Raw genomic sequence first — 19,006 nt, 5'->3', positions numbered from 1 at the left:
ATAGGTCATAGTTAAGTGTTGACTGGGTAGAGGACAGTTTGTAGTGGTGCATAAAGAGGAAGAAAAAAATTACAGCCACTTCAAAAATTCTATCACAATGACTAGAAAGCACTAGATTAATTGCCTAATAAATACACCTTGAAAATTCCTTCCATGGGCTAAAATATGAAGCTCAACCCAGAATCAGAGACACCTAGTTTAAACCAAAAACAAACGCAAAAACACATTTCATATGAGCACATGTATGTGCTTCTAGCCACTTATATTTTAGCTCATAACGAATGAAGATGTTCTAGTGATGTCCACTATGTTCAGAGGTCTCTTATGTACATGGCTGTGCCATGAAGGCAGGAGAAAGATTGGAAACTGCCAAAAAAGAAAATCAGTTGAGACGAGAAGCTTATAATGGTCTACTACTTCTAAAGGGGCAGAAGAAGCAGATGTAACATCCTGTCATGGGTGGGCTCTGTCCCACTCTCTTGGCTCTACCACTATTTGAAGGAAACATCCTGAAGTAGACTAGAGAGAAAGTTATCAATAACTCCAAGAGCAAAAGCTTTTCCTATTTTTATGCAATTTCTCTCAGACAACAGACTTCTCTGGTCTTTGTTTTATCTTATAAACATGCACACATATATATACATATACACCCAGACCATGCACAAAGTAGCTAGTAGCAGTAGACATGTCTGGCTTTCAAGACACGATGAGTAAAGTATCATTGCTATGTATTTCCCATTTTTAATGACTTCTGGCAATTTTTATTAACAGGATGGTGGCTTAAAAGTAATGCTAGACTATTTAATCCAAAAAATTGCAAATTGTAATTCAATCCTAACATCTCTCTAACATATTCGTCTTCGAAATCAGCAGCAGCATCCCAACACCTTTGTCTCACTTAGGGAAATAAAAGACCAACATCAGTAGAAAGTGTTCCATCTGTGGAACCTGGAAAAGGCGTGTCTCTTAGCCGCTTAGGTCCAACCCCAGCAATAAAATAGAACCCAGTTTCCTAAGTCTTTTTCCTCCCTCCTTCACATAGCCATATTGGTAATTAAAGAAAAAACAGACATAGAAAATTCCTACAAGAACATTAAATTAATCCTCTGTGAAATTTCATTATTTTATCCATAAATGGTATAGCAGGCATTATAAATGTAGTCAGATGGTAATAGTGTTACAACTAGCTGCTGTGTAAATTTTTTTAAAGTACTAAATTTCATCACCAAAACAGATTTGGAGACACCATAAATGCATGTGGGTTTTAATCTTTGAATATAAGCCTCACATTCAACTGTGTGACTATTTTGTACATTATCAGAAAGATAGAATTTCCCATTAGCGGTTGCATCAAGCTTTTTGTTCAAGGAAAGTCTTGCTCGGTAAAACTGAAAACAAAACCAGGTCCTAACAAATCTGATTTCTCTTTGCAGGGTTGACCTAATAAGTAGCTTGGGTAAAGCCCTTACTACTTTTTTTCATGAGCTAAAGGAGAAAGAATCCTTAATAGGTGAGCCTAAGGCATTCTGAAATATACTTGTTAAATAATAAACTTATCAATTTCTTCCAAACGAATGAATTATTAATTCTCATCCAACTCTACCGGACCTAACAGTGAGGAAATGCAGGTGCCAAAGAAGAGAAATGAATCTCAGCAAAGAGTGTACAGTATGCAATGGAAGGGTCAAGGCTGACAAGTCGTTAGATAGGAACCTTGAGATAATGCCTGAAAACATAGGAAGGGCCATGTTCAATTAAACATTAGGAGACTCTATTGCAATTTTAAACATTTCTAACTACAGTCTAGAGAAAATGCTCAAGGACAGGAAAAGGTACCCACCTAACTCTTTTAAGATCCATGGATAATGGTTCTCATCTCTAGTAAGGAAATTGATTCTACACTAGAAGCTAGCATGGATGGTGGAAGTGTGTGAGTGTCCAGCCCTGCTCATATCTAGTGTTTTAAACATATATCCTCCAATGTTTATTTATTTCAATAGTACAAGGCAAATTTTTCATTTTTTTGAGGGTGTTGTTTTTCCACCATTACTACATAAAAGAATTCCCCCAAATTCAGTACTATAAACAGCCATTTATTATAGCTTCATGTGTCAGGAATTTGAACAGGGCACAGGAGGGATGGCTTGTCTCTGACTCATATTGTCTGAAGTCTCATCTGGAAGGAGCTATGAAGACTGGGGGCTGGAATCACCTGAAGCCTGTTCACTTGCATGCCTGGCGATTGATAATGGCTATCAGCTGGGACTTCAGCTAGGGCTGTCAGATAGATCATCGAAAAGTGGCCTTTCCATGTGGCCTGAGATTCCTCAAAATGTGGTGGCTGGGATCCAAAAGTGAATGTCCCTAAAGGGAAAGAGCCAGATGGAAGTGTATCACCTTTCATGTCATAGCATCAGAAGTCACGCAGTGTCTCTTCCTTTGCATTCTATTTATTGGGCAGTCACAAAGGCTGACCTACATTCAAGGGGTGGAGATTAGACTCCACCTTTTGATGGGAGAAATGTCTAGGTTCTGAGATCATGGGACTGGAAACATGGCTGTGGACATTTTTGGAATATACAGTCTGCCACAGTGATTGTTTCTTTTTCTCTTTCTCTTTTTTTATGCCTTGTCTTTGCTTTCCTATAGTTTCTAAAGAAAATAGGAAGTCACACATGGAGAGCACATTTCTAGCAAATTCTGATGATATTTTGGTCATCTGCTATGAATCAGCTCATTGTAGATTAGTAAGTTTTTCTCTAGGGTTACTCTGGTAGGTCTACCAGATTTTTGTTCTGACACAGGCATTTTGGAGTTTATACTTGAGGATAAAAGAAAGGAACAGAATTTGGAAGTGTCAATTGCTGGACAGAAGTTGAGAACAGAGGTATGTAAATGTTTAAATGTGGAATGAAGACAGATGTTGGGATCTGATTCTAGTGAGAGGAAGAATTTAGGATATGAAGAAAGACCTCCTTGCTGAAAAGGATTAAATGTTTCTTGGTGTATGTAAAGCTTCTGAGGATTTAAAAAAATTTTTTTTTTGACTTCAGAACATGTTATTTTTCTGCATGTTGCCAAGTAAACATTTTAATGAAAAAAAAGACTTCAGTAGTTGGGATGAACAGAGAAAGGCCATGGTTCAATAGACACTAGTGAGCTGGGATATAGAATCAAGGAATTTTCTAGTATTCAAATAGTTGGAGAGGCAGCATTGTATGGTGATTAAGAGCACAGACTTTGGAAACAGACTGCGTAGGTTTGAATATAGGTCTGTACTTACTAGCTGTGTGACATTGGAAAAATTATTTAAATTTTTTGTGCTCATTATTAAGTTTTTTTCTTTAAATATATCCAACAATGCTCTTCTTCGTGAAGCTGGGGTTAGGAATTTGTAAACTTTACTTCTCCTTTGTCAATGTATTTCCTGTAAAGTCATGCCAATAGAGGGCACAAAAGCACAGCTGAGAGGCAGGAGGCAGGTGTGGGAACTTTCTGTTTGCTTATAGTTCCTGTCACCACTGTCCTAACAGCAGGAGATAATTCTGCAGCAGTAGTTGGTTCTAGTCTCTATCTTTTTTGGCATCCCAGAACAGGCATCTTCATATTCCCTCACCAGTATTGGTACAGTGGGCACTGCCTCATCTCCAAGAGACCCCTCCTCTCCCTACATTACCTAGAGGGGCACCCCTTGCTCAGAGTTCTGTACTCAGGTTCTATGGAGTTTCTAGGTTCTGATAATCTTCCATAAGTTCTCCCAGATATAAGGGTGGTAGCCACTTTCTGCCACTATTACTTCCAGGGACCTCTAGGTTACCTCAGTTTTCTCATTTTGCTTTTTCAGTGTTCTAATACCTGCTTCTAGTACCTCTAATACCAATTCCCTATGTAAATTCTCTCTGTTGAAATATCTAGTGTGTTTTTATTTTCCTAAGTCAATCCTGACTGATATTGTTTATCATATTCACCCAGAAGTGGGCGGTTATGATATCGGCCCTGATAGTTCCCCTACATTAAACCCAGAATGTATGGGGTTGAAACCAAAAGCGCCCATCCTCTTTCCCCGCTTCTCTAAGTTACATTCATATGTAACCATTGTTTTTTTTTTTTTTTTAATCCCTGAGCTTCACAAGGCAGACAGAGGTTACTAATTGTTAAAAGCCCAGGTGGCCTCACGCTGGGCTCACACTAATGTTTTGGCTAATTACCAGTTCTTGAGGTTTGTTATAGGGAAACTGATATCAAGAAGCTAAAGCTTCTCAGACCTCAACTCCTTGGCTTCCTGGAGCTGGAATCCATCATCCACCAGGGAGACAGAGACAGAGACAGAGATGGTTGACGGACACCCTCCTGTGGATTCCCTTATCTCACCATCCTCCTCCCTGCCCGCAGCCTCACAAGGCCAAACGCAGGCTGGTGGGAAAGCGCTGACCAGCAAGGCCACAGGCTCCCCACCCCACAAGCAGCCACATTCCTCACAACCTTTAAAACCCCTTGCCTCCCAACTTTCGGGGAGATGGGACAAATTTGAGAGTTCTCGTCTCCTGGCTGATGTCACCCAAAATAAAAACTCTTTCCTTCCCATAAGCCTGGCGTTCCAGTTTTTATTTGGCCCCTCTTGTGTGGCAGATAAAAAACTTGGGTATGTATCTGGTAACAGTTATGAGGATTAAATTGAGTTGATACATGTAGAGCACTGAGACCAGTGCCTGTATATAAAGAGCTATGTAAATATTTGCTATCATTATCAAATGTTATCTCAAAAAAATAGGAAAAACGTAAGAAAGAATGAGAGGCATTGAAGATAGAACTAGACATTTCAGCAGCTGTTTTAGAAGGTGAGAGTAGTAGATAGATATGCAATAGAAGGTGAAAATAGAAATTACTGTATTGTTAAGAGGGTAGATCTCATGTTAAGTGTTCTTACCACCAATAAATAAGCAAACAATAGTAGACAGACAGATAGACAGATTAGAAGAGAAGAATTTTCCTGACTTTAATATAAATATGTCATTGGCAGAACAAAAACACACATAGAAACAGACACATACAAACACAATACCTTATACCCAGAGATACCATTTTCAAACCTGAGACTATCAAGGATAAAAGAGTTAGTATTAATCTGTTATTAAATCTAGATAAGGAGAAAATGTAAAAATAAAAGTATTGAACAGTTTCATTTGTGAACAGAGGTGCAGTATCTAAAATAAAATAATACTAATACAGCATAGCAATGTATTAGAAAATAATGCAACATGATTAAGTAAGGTTTCTCTTAGGAATGCAAGAGTAGTTTAATATTAGAGTTTATTAAGATAATTCAGTATATAAATCAGGAAGAAAACTATATGGTGATCTCAATAGATAATGAAAAAGCATTTGATGATATCCAACACCCATTCTTTATTAAAAAAAAAAAAACCTCTATGCATGGGCTAGCCCCAGTGGCCTAGTGATTAAGTTTGGTGCACTTTGCTTCAGTGGCCTGGGTTCGGTTCCCAGGCACAGACATACACCACTCATCTGTCAGTGGCCATGCTGTAGCAGTGGCTCACATGCAAAAAAAAGAGGAAGATTGGCAACAGATGTTAGCTTAGGGTGAATCTTCCTCAGCAAAACAAACAAACAAACAAAAAAATCTCTAAGCAAATGAGAACTAAGAAACAACGTTAATTTGATATGAGATTTCTACTGGTAACCTACAGCAAACATCATGGTCCATGGTTAATCACTAAAAACATTCCCACAAAGTCAGGAAACTAGGTAAAGTTGCCAGCTAATGCCTTTAATAATCAACATTGTGTTGGAGTTCCAAATTAATAACACCATAAAAAAATATGAAGTATGCATATTGAAAGGAAGAGGCAAAATTGTTATTATTTACAAGTGATAAGATTATGTATATAGTTTATCAGTTGATTGTCTTAGTTTTCCTACTAGAATGAACAAGACAGTTCAGCACTGTGGGCTGATAAAACATAAATGATGAAAAGAATCTAAAGCTTTCCTATACATCTGAGAAACATTATAGATTTAAAGATTCTTTTTTCTGATGGCAATACGATATATAAAGGAACAAGGAGAAATCTAGAAATAAATGTACAATAATGTGTGGAAAATTATAAAAGTTTGCTGAAAGTCATTAAAAGACCTAAGTAAAAATGAAATACAACATGTTCATGAATGAGAAGATACCATACATAACATTGTTAATTCTTTCAAATTTATAAATTCAGTGTAATCCCTCAGAACTCCTCATAAGATTTTTCATCTAACTTGACTAGCTGAGTGTAAAATTCAAGTGAAAGAATAAAAGTGAAAAAAGATAAAGGCAGTTTTGAAAAAGAATAAATTGCTAATAGCTTGATCTAACAGATTTCAAATCATAAAGATTTAGGAAGTAAAGTAGTGTGGTGTGTGTAGAAATAGATTTATGCTCGCTGGCATGGGGATATTTCCAAGACATACTATTGAGTGAAGAAAGTAAAATTTCCTATTTCTAATTCACAAAGCAGGAATAGATCCGGAAGAACATATACCCACTGATGACCAATGAGATAGTGGCTACTCATTAAAGTACCAATGAGATAGTGGCTACTCATTAAAGGATTCTTTCACTTTGTGAGTAGTCTTGGGATTTTTAAAGAATGTCGTCATATATTATGCAGGTGATTATAAATAAGCATATTTTAAAAATCTGTATTATCCAGGGGCCGTTCCGGTGGCATAGTGGTTAAGTTTGTGTGTTTGTGCGTTCCGCTTCAGCAGCCCGGGGTTCGCTGGTTCGGATCCTGGGCACAGACCTACTTACTGCTCATCAAGAGATGCTTAGGTGGCGTCCCACATAGAACTAGAAGGACCTACAACTAGGATATACAACTATGTACTGGGGCTTTGGGGAGAAAAAAGAAAAAGAGGAAGATTGGCAACAGATGCTAGCTTCCTTAAAAAAAAAAAATCTGTATTATCCATATACGTAAGTACAAATCTATTTATGTCCACATATTTAGATCATTCCATCTCAATCTACTTATCTTTATAAGCTAACTTTTACTGTATAACAAACCACTACACAACTCAGTTACTTAAAACAACATCTACTAGTTCTCATGATTCAGTGGATTGGTTTGGATGTTGCTGTGACTCAGCTGAAGATGGATGGTCCAGGATGACCTTACTCACGTGTCCAGGCCTCTGCTAGAATGGCAGGGATAGTTAGGGTGGCTGAGGCCTCTCTCCACATGGTCTCTCATCCTCCAGGAAGCCAGCCTAGGCTTGTTCACATGATGGTGGAAAGGTTAATAACGGCAAGAGAGGGCAAACCCCAATGCACAAGTGTTTTTCAAGCTCCTAATTGTGTCTGTTTGTTATCGTCTCATTGGCTAAATCAAGTCATGTGGTCAAACCCAGAGTCAGTATGGGAAGGGACTATCCATATGTAGGGTCATGCTTGCCTGGTACTAGCCTATGTGCCCTATATTAACAACGTGTCCTTCTGGCCCCCTTCGGGGCAGGACGCCAACCATCTGGAATTGTAACTCTTTCTCTCAAAGAACATAATGTCTTGAGAGAACACAGTCCTTCCACATGAGCTAGTGATCCTTGGAATGCTGGCCATGTAAGGACAGTTTCTCTTGGCAAGCACGTAGAATTTTGTTCCTCTGCCTATATACAAGCAACCCCCTCTCTATTCACGGTAGCGGGTGCAGGTGCACAACTCCACCCAGTTGGCTGCCACTGGACGCCTCCTGTAAGTCAGACCCAATAAACCCTTATGTCTCATGCAGCATCTCCGTGTCTTTTCTTCAGTCTATCCACAACCTATCCCACACTGCTCATGCAACTGGGCGTGTGGCCAGACAATCGGGAAGCCAGCTGGGAGACTGAGGAAACTCCCATGAGTGCTGAGATTATGGGCAACGGGAAGGGGAAATCCACAGGGGAAATCTTGGGTTGGCCAGTGTCCTCAATATGGGGACCTGTCACTGCTGGGCTGGTGTCTTCAATATGGAGACCGGTCTCTGCCATAGGGGAAGTCCTAAGCACAACAGATGTAGGGAAGAAGACATCAGAAGCCCGGGCTTTTGCTGCAGCTGAGGGATAGCCCCTCCTCACTGTGGGATGGCTCACAACTGAAGCAGGGGAAGTCTTGGGCATGACAAATGAAGGGAAAAAGAAATCTGAAGCCCAGGCAGCTGCTGCAGCCGTGGGGTGGCCCATCCTCACCATGGGACAGCTTGCTGCAGAAGCTGAGATGGAAGCAACAGCGAAAGTAAGGCAGTTGCAGGAGGATGTGACGCTCCCAGAGGAGCACGAGCCAAGCGGCCAGCACAGTGTGTGACAGCACATCTCACACGTGCTGGGCCCAAGAGCTCTGAGTGGCTGCCGCGACCCGTAAGTATCCCAGGGTGGCTTTTGCATCTCTGGGGTACTGAAGCAGAAAGTATTTTGTTATCAGGGGTGAAGATGAGCAAATATTGAGCAAGCAGTCTCCCTCTTGGTTGCCTTTAAGGGGGCATGGCCTAATGAGGGGGACATACTCATGCCTCCCGTCTTGTGGCAAACCATGGAAGAATTATAAGATCTGTTAAGAGCACTAGGCATGAAACGCGCAGTTTATGTCAAACATTACCCAGGGCCTGACAATGAACTATTCACTGCAGGAATGAAAGACACTGTGTTGCAAATGGCTCTGAGTCAGTGGTATGGGGCTTTAGTCTCCATCCTAAGCCCCTTGGTATCAGGTCAACTGATATCTCTGGCTGCCCAAGCTGCTGCCAACCTGGGGAGCTGAGGAGACAGATACGGTCAGGCAGATGGTAGTGAGGGCTACTGGGCCCCCTGGAAAAAAGAGGCAACAAAGGAGCCAAAACCACCAGGGGTCCTGTCAGGGTAACACATAGAGAGATGTGGTGGGACCTGGAGGCAGTAGGCACTTCTCTGGAAGAAATTGATAAGCAATCAAATGCTGTTCTGGTGGCTTTGTGGCAGAAGCTGGAGCCACAACAAAGATTCACAAGGCCACTGACAGAGCACCCCAAACCAATAGTGCCCCCCAGCTACAGCCTGGGAACACCCCAGCACCCTCAGCTAGGAGGAAAGCCAAGGAATCCCAACCCACCCCTGTAACACCGTGCAGGTGGCCTGGGTATTGGGAGACCAGACGCCACATGTGGAAATAACAATTCATTTTGCTGGCCCTATTTTTGTCATAGATGGTTACAGCGGGGGCACAGTCAAGGTGAAACTGGTGCCTATAGTGCTGCAGACATGGCATCTCCAAGCTGCCAATGCCTCTGACTGGAAAGCCCTGCAAGATTGGAGGAATGCCTCCCACTTTTCCATTCCTATCCTCTCCCCCACCCCCCACCAGTAACCTTTCCTTGTCCTCTTATGCGAGTATTTCAAACAATGTGGGGTGGACACAACACCCTAATGTTGCCTTGTTTCATTACATTGACGATGTGCTGTCGACCTATGAGTCTTTTCCAGACCTCCAGGAAGCCTCCTGCTCCCTCGTCACCCACCTACGCCAACGAGGATGGGTGGTGAATGACAACCAAGTACAAGGGCCTGGGTTATCTGTCAAATCCTTGGGAGTTGTCTGGTCAGGTAAGACAAAAGTAGTGCCTGCTGCTATTATAGACAAGATACAGACTTTCCTTACACCCAACACCCCGAAACAACTACAGACCTTTCTGGGCTCATTAGGTTACTGATGCCCTTTCATTTCTCATGTAGCCCAACTACTCTTTCCTCTTTATAAGTTGGTGCAAAAGGGTGTTATCTGGGACTAGGGGACCACTGAGCACGAGGCCTTCACCCAAGCCAAAATAGCAGTAAAACAAATTCAGTCCTTGGGTGTTTTAACACAAGGACAACCATGTGAATTGGGCATTTCCAGTTACCCAGAGGGGTTCAGATGGGGTCTCTGGCAGAGGCAAGGCACTAAATGAGTTCCCCTTGGTTTCTGGTCCCAACTGTGGAAAGGGGCTGAAGACGATATAGCACCCTAGAGTGACAATTATGTCCTGCTTACCTAGCCCTCCAACAAGTGGATCCCATAACCCATTCCCTGCCAGTCATTGTTCATACCCATCTGCCCATTGTGGGGTACCTACGGGACACTTTCCAAAAGCCCCACTTGGGAACAGCCCAAACACAGACATTGGCAAAGTGGTATGCGTACTTACAACAACAAGGGACCCTTACCAACAAGGGACAATTGAGTGCAGAATTGTTGGATGTAGTGCCCATGCCTGAAACCCTGCCAAATGTATGGGAAGGAGAAAGCACAATCCCGGTGGAGGCCTGGTATGTGGATGGCTCCACATGGGGCAACCCTCTCCATTGGATGGCAGTGGCCATTCAGCCTTCAACCGATAGCGTGCAGTTAGATTCTGGCTCTGGGTACAGTAGTCAGTGGGCTGAACTGTGGACCTCCTGGATGGTACTGACTTGAGAACTCAATCCAATATATCTACATACAGAGAGTTGGGCTGTCTATAAGGGGCACACCCTGCGGATGGCCCAATGGGCATGACAAAAGTAGACCACCAATGGTCGCCCATAGTGAGGGGCAGAACTCTGGGATGACGTCTGGCAGTGGGTCCAGGGAATGACGATAACAGTGTATCATGCATCTGCACATCAGGTGACAACGCCGCCAAGAAACCCACAAGCTGACGAATTAGCCCAGACTCATCTGGAAAAAGTACCAGCCAAGAGAGTGGCAGAATGGCCACACCAGAAGACGGGTCACCAGGTATAAACACGGGTTGACCAAATGGACATACACTGGCATTTTCACCTGCCATACCACCCCACAGTCATGGGGCTGGCGGAACAAATGAATGGCTTGCTGAAACAATAATTAAGGACAGAAGGCAGGACCCTAGTCCACTGGACAAGATGCCTAACGAATGCAATACGTCAACTGAATGAACATGAAAGACGTACCTGACCTGGTGCATTTCAGATGTTGACACCAGTACCCGACACAATGGTATGCCTACAGAAAAGAACCCACCAAGCAGCAACTCTCCAATCACAAATCGGCACTCAGCAACTTGCTTTTGCCTCTGCCACAGGAACTCCCTACCAGGACCCACATGGTCACTTGGCCCTGGGACTGGCAGGTGGGGCCCTGCTGGTGTGGTTTCTTAGCCCCTTGGGGGACAGGCTTAAGAACGGATAGCACAGTAACACCTTTTATTGTGGGAAGACCACCCAAAACCTCCAAACTTACTAATCCAGGGCCTCCAATTCCCCAAGGCACTTTCACCCTTTCCCTCTGGTGTGTCATTGTTCCTCCCTTGTCCTATACCCCTGCCCCTATGGTGCCCAACCCAACTGGACAAGCAGGGTAGTATTTCTGTTCTGGTCTAAAACCACAGTTCATTACCATACTAAACCAAGATGCTGCAACCGCATATGTCTTGTTGGATGGTCATGATCTCTCTGTTTTAGTTCTTTCTAAACATCTTACTTTTTCATCTTTAGGACAATGTCTGTCAACCTCTTCGCTGATTGGGCACATACTGCTGCTGACTTACAAGATCGTTTCAACTGCTGGTTATGCAGCAAGCTGCCTCTCTCTTCGACCATGGGGTTACCGTGGTATAAAGTGTTCTTTGGCATTGTTGCCTTTTTATTGCTATTATTTTCTTGCTGTGCTCTCTATTGCTGTTGTGGTATACGGTTACAATGCTCCTCTGTGTGCCTGACCCAAGGGGATCCGTGGAAGAATGGTGCGATAAGATTATGAGGGCCATTTGGACACACAGGGGGTGGAGTGTAGGGTCACACTTGCCTGGTACTAGCCTATATGCCCTATATCCACCGTGTGTCCTTCTGGCCCCCTTTTGGGCAGGATGCCAACCATCTGGTATTGTGATTGTTTCTCTCAAAGAACATCATGTCTTGAGGGAACACAGAGCCCTTCCACATGAGGTACTGATCCTTGGAATGTTGGCCATGCAAGGAGAGTCTCTCTTGACAAGCATGTAGACTTTTGTTCCCCTGCCTATGTAAGCAACCCCCTCTCTGTTTACGGTACAAGTGGAGGGGCACAACTCTGTCCAGCTGGCTGCCACTGGACACACCCCATAAGTAAGACCCAATAAACCATTATGTTTCGTGTGCCATCTCTGGGTCTTTTCTTCGGTCTCTCTGCAACCTATCCCACACTGCTCACACAGCTGGATGTGCAGCCAGACACCACAGAAAAAAGCCTAAAAGAATACACACCAAATAATAAAGAGTGGATATACCTGGGAGATGGAAATAATGGAGGATGAAGGAAGTTTTTCACTTCCCTTACTAACACATTGTTTTGTTTTTTTTTGTTGTTGTTTATGATCAACATATACTACTTTTCCAAATTATATTACGTTAAAAGGTAAACAAAAAAAATTCTTCTGCAGGTATGAAATTTCTGAGAGTTTCCCTGACTTTGACTTCATTCCCTATATCTGCATACATCTATGCTCCCCAGCCACTGAATCTTCATGCCCTTACCTTTGTTAAACATGCATTTTCCCACAGTGAGACACTGCAAAATGCCCATCTCCTTCTAGAAACCTCACCTTTGCAGTCACCCTAGCATCTGCCAGCACATACGCACAGATATCATAGAAACGTGCATAACAAAGGAACAAAAAGCCTTTTAGAAATCCCAGTTGGTGCAGCTGCTTCTGTCCCACAAGGGAGTGGCATTATTTCCCTCTAGACCTCACAGCTTTTTGTAAAGCAAAATACCTCCATTGGCTGATTTAGGGTGCAAACATTGAGCCTCCCAGGACATAGTTTAGAAGGATACAATGTAAGAAAGAGATAGTCAAGTTTCTTGTGAGGTCGGAGAAAATAAAGATGATCTAGGAAGGGATGAGAAGAAAACAAGGGAAGAAAAAGCGAAATAATGGTTTTTGGTAGTGTGGGTGGCTAAAATTCTTTTAAGGACAGAAGTCTGTTAATTAGTAAGTGACTGTCTTTCTCCTTAGCTGCCCTTCTGTATTCTGCTTTGCTATGCAGATGCCTGGATGCTGCAAAGTACATTTTCCTTTGTCAGCTGCCTTTGTTAGGTTTTGCCAGGATGAGTCTGGGAAATTGCTCCTTCCTGTTTGCGTGCTATTCCTCTCACTGGAGCCCATTTGCTATTCCTGTAATCATCCCCCTAACAAAGACCTTTACTAAGGTAGCAGCAGTTGGCTTCAATCTCCACCTTTTGGCATTTCTAGAACCAGCCTCATTGCAGCCTCTCGGATGTACCAGCACGAGAGGAGTAGCATCCTTTCCTTAGAGGGCTCAGCCCCAGCTGTAAGTCTGGCCCTCCTCAAGATCCTGATCTGCTATCATCAGCCAGAATGGCAGCCCCCTCTGCAAGGGTCTCTCCCAACTCTGTGGGGTCTGAGCTCCTGGGTTCTGATGTCTTCCCTTTTTTTCCTCCATGCCTGGGTTGGTGGCTGCTCGCAGTATTTTGTAACTTTGTATTACCTCAGTGTAACCTCCTTTTTAAAATTCCACTGTAGAAATAAACAAGGAACATCCACCCAAAGGAGAACAAACAGGCTATTTATTCAGAGCTTGCTATAGCAAGGGAGTCAGCCACCATCACTAGCACTTGGCAAAGACTCAAAGGCAGACTGGAGAATGGGAAATCGTTATACTGAAAAAAAGGGAAATTTTCAGGTATGCTCTGATTGGAGGGTGTTGGAATGGGAAAGCTGGAGGCAGGCTAGCTAGAAGCAGGGTGTTTTAAGTGATTGCTTTGGGGAGTATATTTGGCTTGGAATATGCTCCCCAAAGTGGGGAAAGGGCTAAGAAATAGGAAAGCTGGTAGTCATTGGTCAAGTCCTGACCATTCTGGGGCTGATTGCTACAGAGGTTGAGAGGCAGAGTTCTATTGTCATATATGGACAGGTCAGTGTTCATGTGTACATTCCCTTGCTCACCTCCAATGCCTATTCAGTTAATTCCCTATATTAAGTTCTCTCTGTTAAAATGCCCAATGTTCTTTCTGTTTTCCTGACTAGACTTTGGTTGATACAAGGAGTGTCTAATATTCAAATTTCTAAAGTTTCCATTGTGCATGTGTGTATGTGTATCTATTTTACCAAATCTTTAGTAAGTCTGATATACACAGACAAATGGCTTGTATGAATAGTGTTTTGGGAAAATGGAAGAAATGAGCACATTTGGAAGAGTACAGGACAGAAAGAACAGCTGCAGGAGGCCACAGCTGGAAGAGGCAGTGCGTTAGTGACACCAGACCTCCACAGAGATAGGAAAGTGAACCTTGAAAGGATCATGAGAACCTTCAAGGGATGAAGCCCCAAAGGCTTTTCCATATCCATATTCTATATTAGGAACCATATGAAAGTGCCTGATAAACATTTTGGTTTGGTTAACCTGTTCCCAAATTGATAAATCAATTTTATCTAAGTATATTGGAAATACTTTTGTGATTTCTTCACATTTGTTGCCAATTCTCAACTTATCTTTACTGAATTCCTGGTCTGGGCTGGGTATTGTGAGATATTTTTAAAATGGAGATTACCCAGCCTTTGTCCTCAAATGTGGAGAAGTAAGTAAAACTGATAAAAACAATATAATGTCAAGTCCAGAATAAGCACTACAACTAAATGGCATTGTATTGTTTTTAAAAAGGGAAGAAAATGCATAGAATTTTAGTACATGGGGAAGCCTTTGCAGAGTAGATAAGACTTTAATCTTCACTTTTCAATAAAGAAAATGCCAAGAGAAAAAAAATTCAAAAAATTGTGATCACAAAAATTGCTTATAATTTGACCTCATTGAAAGCTCATATTTTTTGCTTTAACTTTCACATAGTACACAGTTTAGTCACAATCATGATATATAATATATTATATTATTTATATTTACACTGTCAGGAATACTTTTCATGTTGTTACATATTTTATATGTTATTACCGTTTTTAATAGTTGCATAACGTTCCATTGTTTGGTGGCGCCATAAATTATACAACCTTCCACTTGGGCTGTTTGTTTTTTTAAATTCTGCTATTTTAGATTTATTCATAAAGATATTAATTGTGTCACTGAATTTTTGCTTCTGGCAGATTGTTTCTTTTGGATATACTTTTAGAGAAAGGATGCTGGCTAAGAGCACATTTATGGCTCTACTTTTGAAATATTGCTTTACAGAAATATTGTACAGTATTGTTTTAAGGAACCGGTTTATCTTAGCCACATCAGCTCATGCTCTCTTTTTTTTAAATCCTCATTTCTAGGGTGCTATAATTTGCATTTTTAACTACTAATGAGGAAAAGAATCTTTCCATCTGTTTTCTTTTTGTGTTTGTCGATGAGGATTATAAATGTGCAGAGGAAAGGAAAATACCTTGAAAAAGGACAGAAATGAACAGGGCTGGGTGATAAAAGTGAAGATAGCTGGATGATATGGGGATAAATAGATAAAAATTATTTATAATGTGTATATGTATTTATATATACATATGCACATGTACACATATTACGTGTCTCCAGATTTCTCCCTGATCAAATGTCTACTATACGCCCAGCATTATACTAAATGATGCTTTAAATAAAATCTCCATCTTCACAACAAGCCAATGGTTGTTTTACCCATTTTTCTGTTGAAAAATTAAAAGCTCATGGACGTTACAGGCCCACAGCCACCAAGCTTAGTAGCAATGTGGGATTTTTCCAATGTCTGTCCTACTGTAACACATTTCTAAACACCAGGGGATGTTCTAAATATTTGACTTAATGTGGAGAATCTGTACTGAGAAATAAAGGCACACATGATAGATTATCATAAATTGGTAATAATGGAATCTTCCTGGGCCCTGGTAGGATTTACCAAAACGAGGTCCATATTGGCTGTAAGGACTAGATTCATTTTCTGCTGCCGAATGGACTTGGTTTTAGTTTAATTCTCTTTATAGAATTGATGTTTGTTCTTGGCTAACCATCTATGATATCATTATACTGCGCACAATGAATTATTCACCCGAATGTGCCTTACAATTAGCCTCCGCAGAGTATTTGCTCCTTTCGTCCAAACATTTTACTTTATCTAAAAAGATTAAATTAATCATCTCTGCCAGCAATGAATAACTGAGAGAATTAGTTTTTAATATCTGGGGTAGAGAAAGTGAAATTGCAGGCAGAGCAATATATTTTGCTTGACCAGCGTTCTATGTTTCCTTTTAAGATTTCTATTCTATATCATATGCCGCATCTTTGGTTGGGAGAGGAAGAGATAGGATACATTATTTGATCAATGACTACCAGCCTTTTGGGAGGAAGACAGCTGGACAAAGATGGTTAATTAAAATGCACTTTAATTTTAGTCATGCTATTTTAAAGTCCCATCATTTAATTTTTACAATGCTATAAGTTAGATACTATTAGCTCCCTATTTTACAGATGAGAATATAGGCACAGTGGGGTAAGCGATTGAGCCAGGGTATGTGCCTAGGCCACGCAGCATCAGTATTCTGGTCTTGACTGGTATTCTTTTTCTTCCTGATAGGTATGCTACTTTGAGTCGACGCCTCTTTCTGTTTCAATCCATTGCCCACTCATAGTATCACAGAGCAATGAAATTCCCCAGACGGAAGGTATCAAGAGAGAAAGCAAGAGGGCTATATGTCCCCAAAGACATGTACTATTTCGTAGATTATCAATTGTTATTCACATTTAACATGGGAAAATCAATTTGGAAACAAGTTGCCTTGTTGAAACAGTTTTTCTGGTTGTTTCCACTTCTGTGTGATTGAACTTAAAAAAAAATAGGGGAGCTGGGGCTGGCGTTCGCAGGTTCAGATCCTGGGTGCACGCTGATGCCCGGCTTGTCAAGCCATGCTGTGGCGGCATCCCATATAAAGTAGAGGAAGATGGGCACAGATGTTAGCCCAGGGCCAATCTTCCTCTGCAAAAAAAGAGGAGGATTGGCAACAGATGTTAGTTCATCACACACAAAAAAGGGAGCTAATTTCCTTGCCTTGACCCCCCAAATAAGTCAGAATTTCAGAATTTCTTAAAATGCAGTCAATTGACCACTTAAATCAGAATCACCTGGGCCCCATTCCCCACATACTGAGTCAGAATGTTTGGGAGTGGGACCCAAGAATCTTCATTTAAAACCACTCTCCAGTGTTTGAGATCTACTCGTTGAGAAGGTTTTCCGCCACAGGTTTGATGATGGTGATGATAAATGGAGCAGTGCCTGGCACGTGCTTAGAGATATGTACAAATTTATTAAATGTTTTACATATAATATCTTGTTTAAACTCATAAAAACCATATTAGACAGTTACTATTATTATCCTCACGTTAGATGAAGGAACTACAGCTTCATAAAGAGAGTCAAGTCCAGGTATTCTGGTTCCATACTTTATTATGCCTCCTTAACCTCTACATTGTATCAGTGTGTTTCAATTACAAAAAATTTCAGGCAGAGAGGTCCAAAGCAAAGATAAGTGTTGCAATTTACAATTGTGGGAGATCAAAATTGGCCACCCTAAAATATGTCTCTTTACCTTGATTATTTTCTCTGACGGACATTTGACCTCCCCCAAACTGCCTAAAGAATTTAACATAGAAGACCTGGTTCAGGAAGGAGCCCATCCCATATGATGGCTGTAATATAGTGTAAAATAGATGTTACAATAGGAAAGGCACCAACAAGCCCATCCTATCAAAAATTATGTCTCTCTCAGGCCTCATTCTCTAGGTGGCCCCAGAAAGAGTTGCCAGACAAACATTTACATTTATAAGGGAAATCTCCATTTATAAAGGAATCTGCCTCTCTGTACTGGGAATAGGGGGGATGACCTCATCTCTAGAAACTTGTCAATGTGGAAGGGGAGGCCTTAAATCTGCATAATAAACTTACTCTTGTTTATTGTGCTTTTCTGGTAATCTCCCATAACTGACTCCCCCCACCCACAATATCCTCCTTTGTCTTTAGCTGAAGATAGTATTTAAGATGTGAATCTCTGCCACTTTGTTGAGAAACTCAGTTTCCCTGGTTTCTCTCATGTATACACGTTATTAAACTTGGTATTATTTTTTTCTGCTAACCTGTCTTTTTAATTATTTGGCCAGCCATAAGAACCTTAAGGGAAAGGGCAGAGGGGGATTCTCCCTCTTACCCAACGCAATGAAACAAAAATTTAAATAAGTTAAATAAAATAAAAATAAAGCTGAATCTTTCATTTTGAATAAGAAAGTATCCTGCCATTTTCCTAAGATTCACGGAATGACCAGATGAAAAGTGATTATATTGTAATTAAAAATCCTATAATTGATTAAATGATTTAACTAAGGGCCTGGCTAAAATTTTATGAAGTATTTAAACATTAGCATGGGAAAACTAGGAAATAAAACTGAATAAAAGTAAGAACTATTCTCAAAATTGAGAAAAATCCATACATAAATTACTTTATGTAACCCACAGAGACTAGAAGTGGTCTTCAAAGGCAGGTAATTGCAGAGTGGTCTCACTCAGAGCTGTCATGACTTTCTTTACCTTGACTGCATAAACTAGTGGGGACTGTATTTCCTGGGGATCTCTACAAAGCTTCCTAATCAGAGAAAACGTTGGGCAATTTCCAAACACACTTGTTACCAAGCTTAAAAGCAGCAGCACAGAACTTAATGCTTTCTTCTTAATTCCTTCATGTATTTTCTATAGGAATCATAAAACACAATGGTATCTTATAACCATATTTGAAAAAAGAGGCTCAAATATTGATGTATTGTTTCACCATTCTTTCTTTTGAAAAATTACAGTGGGGGCATCCTTATTTACTGCTTGTTGGACTGTACATTTCCACAAATGTTTCTGGATGGCAATTGGCACTAGATAAGAAGTTTTGAAAGTGTTCTTTGATCTAACACCTCTATTTATAGGAATTTGTTGTAAGGCCATGATAAGTGAAATGAGCAGAGATTTTCCCACAAGGATGTTTGTTATGGTAGTCCTTGTAAT

The sequence above is a fragment of the Diceros bicornis genome, chromosome 24, assembly GCF_020826845.1.
Source record: "Diceros bicornis minor isolate mBicDic1 chromosome 24, mDicBic1.mat.cur, whole genome shotgun sequence".
NCBI lineage: Eukaryota > Metazoa > Chordata > Mammalia > Perissodactyla > Rhinocerotidae > Diceros > Diceros bicornis.
The sequence above is the reverse complement of the archived record's forward strand: the minus strand, read 5'-3'. Positions refer to the sequence as shown.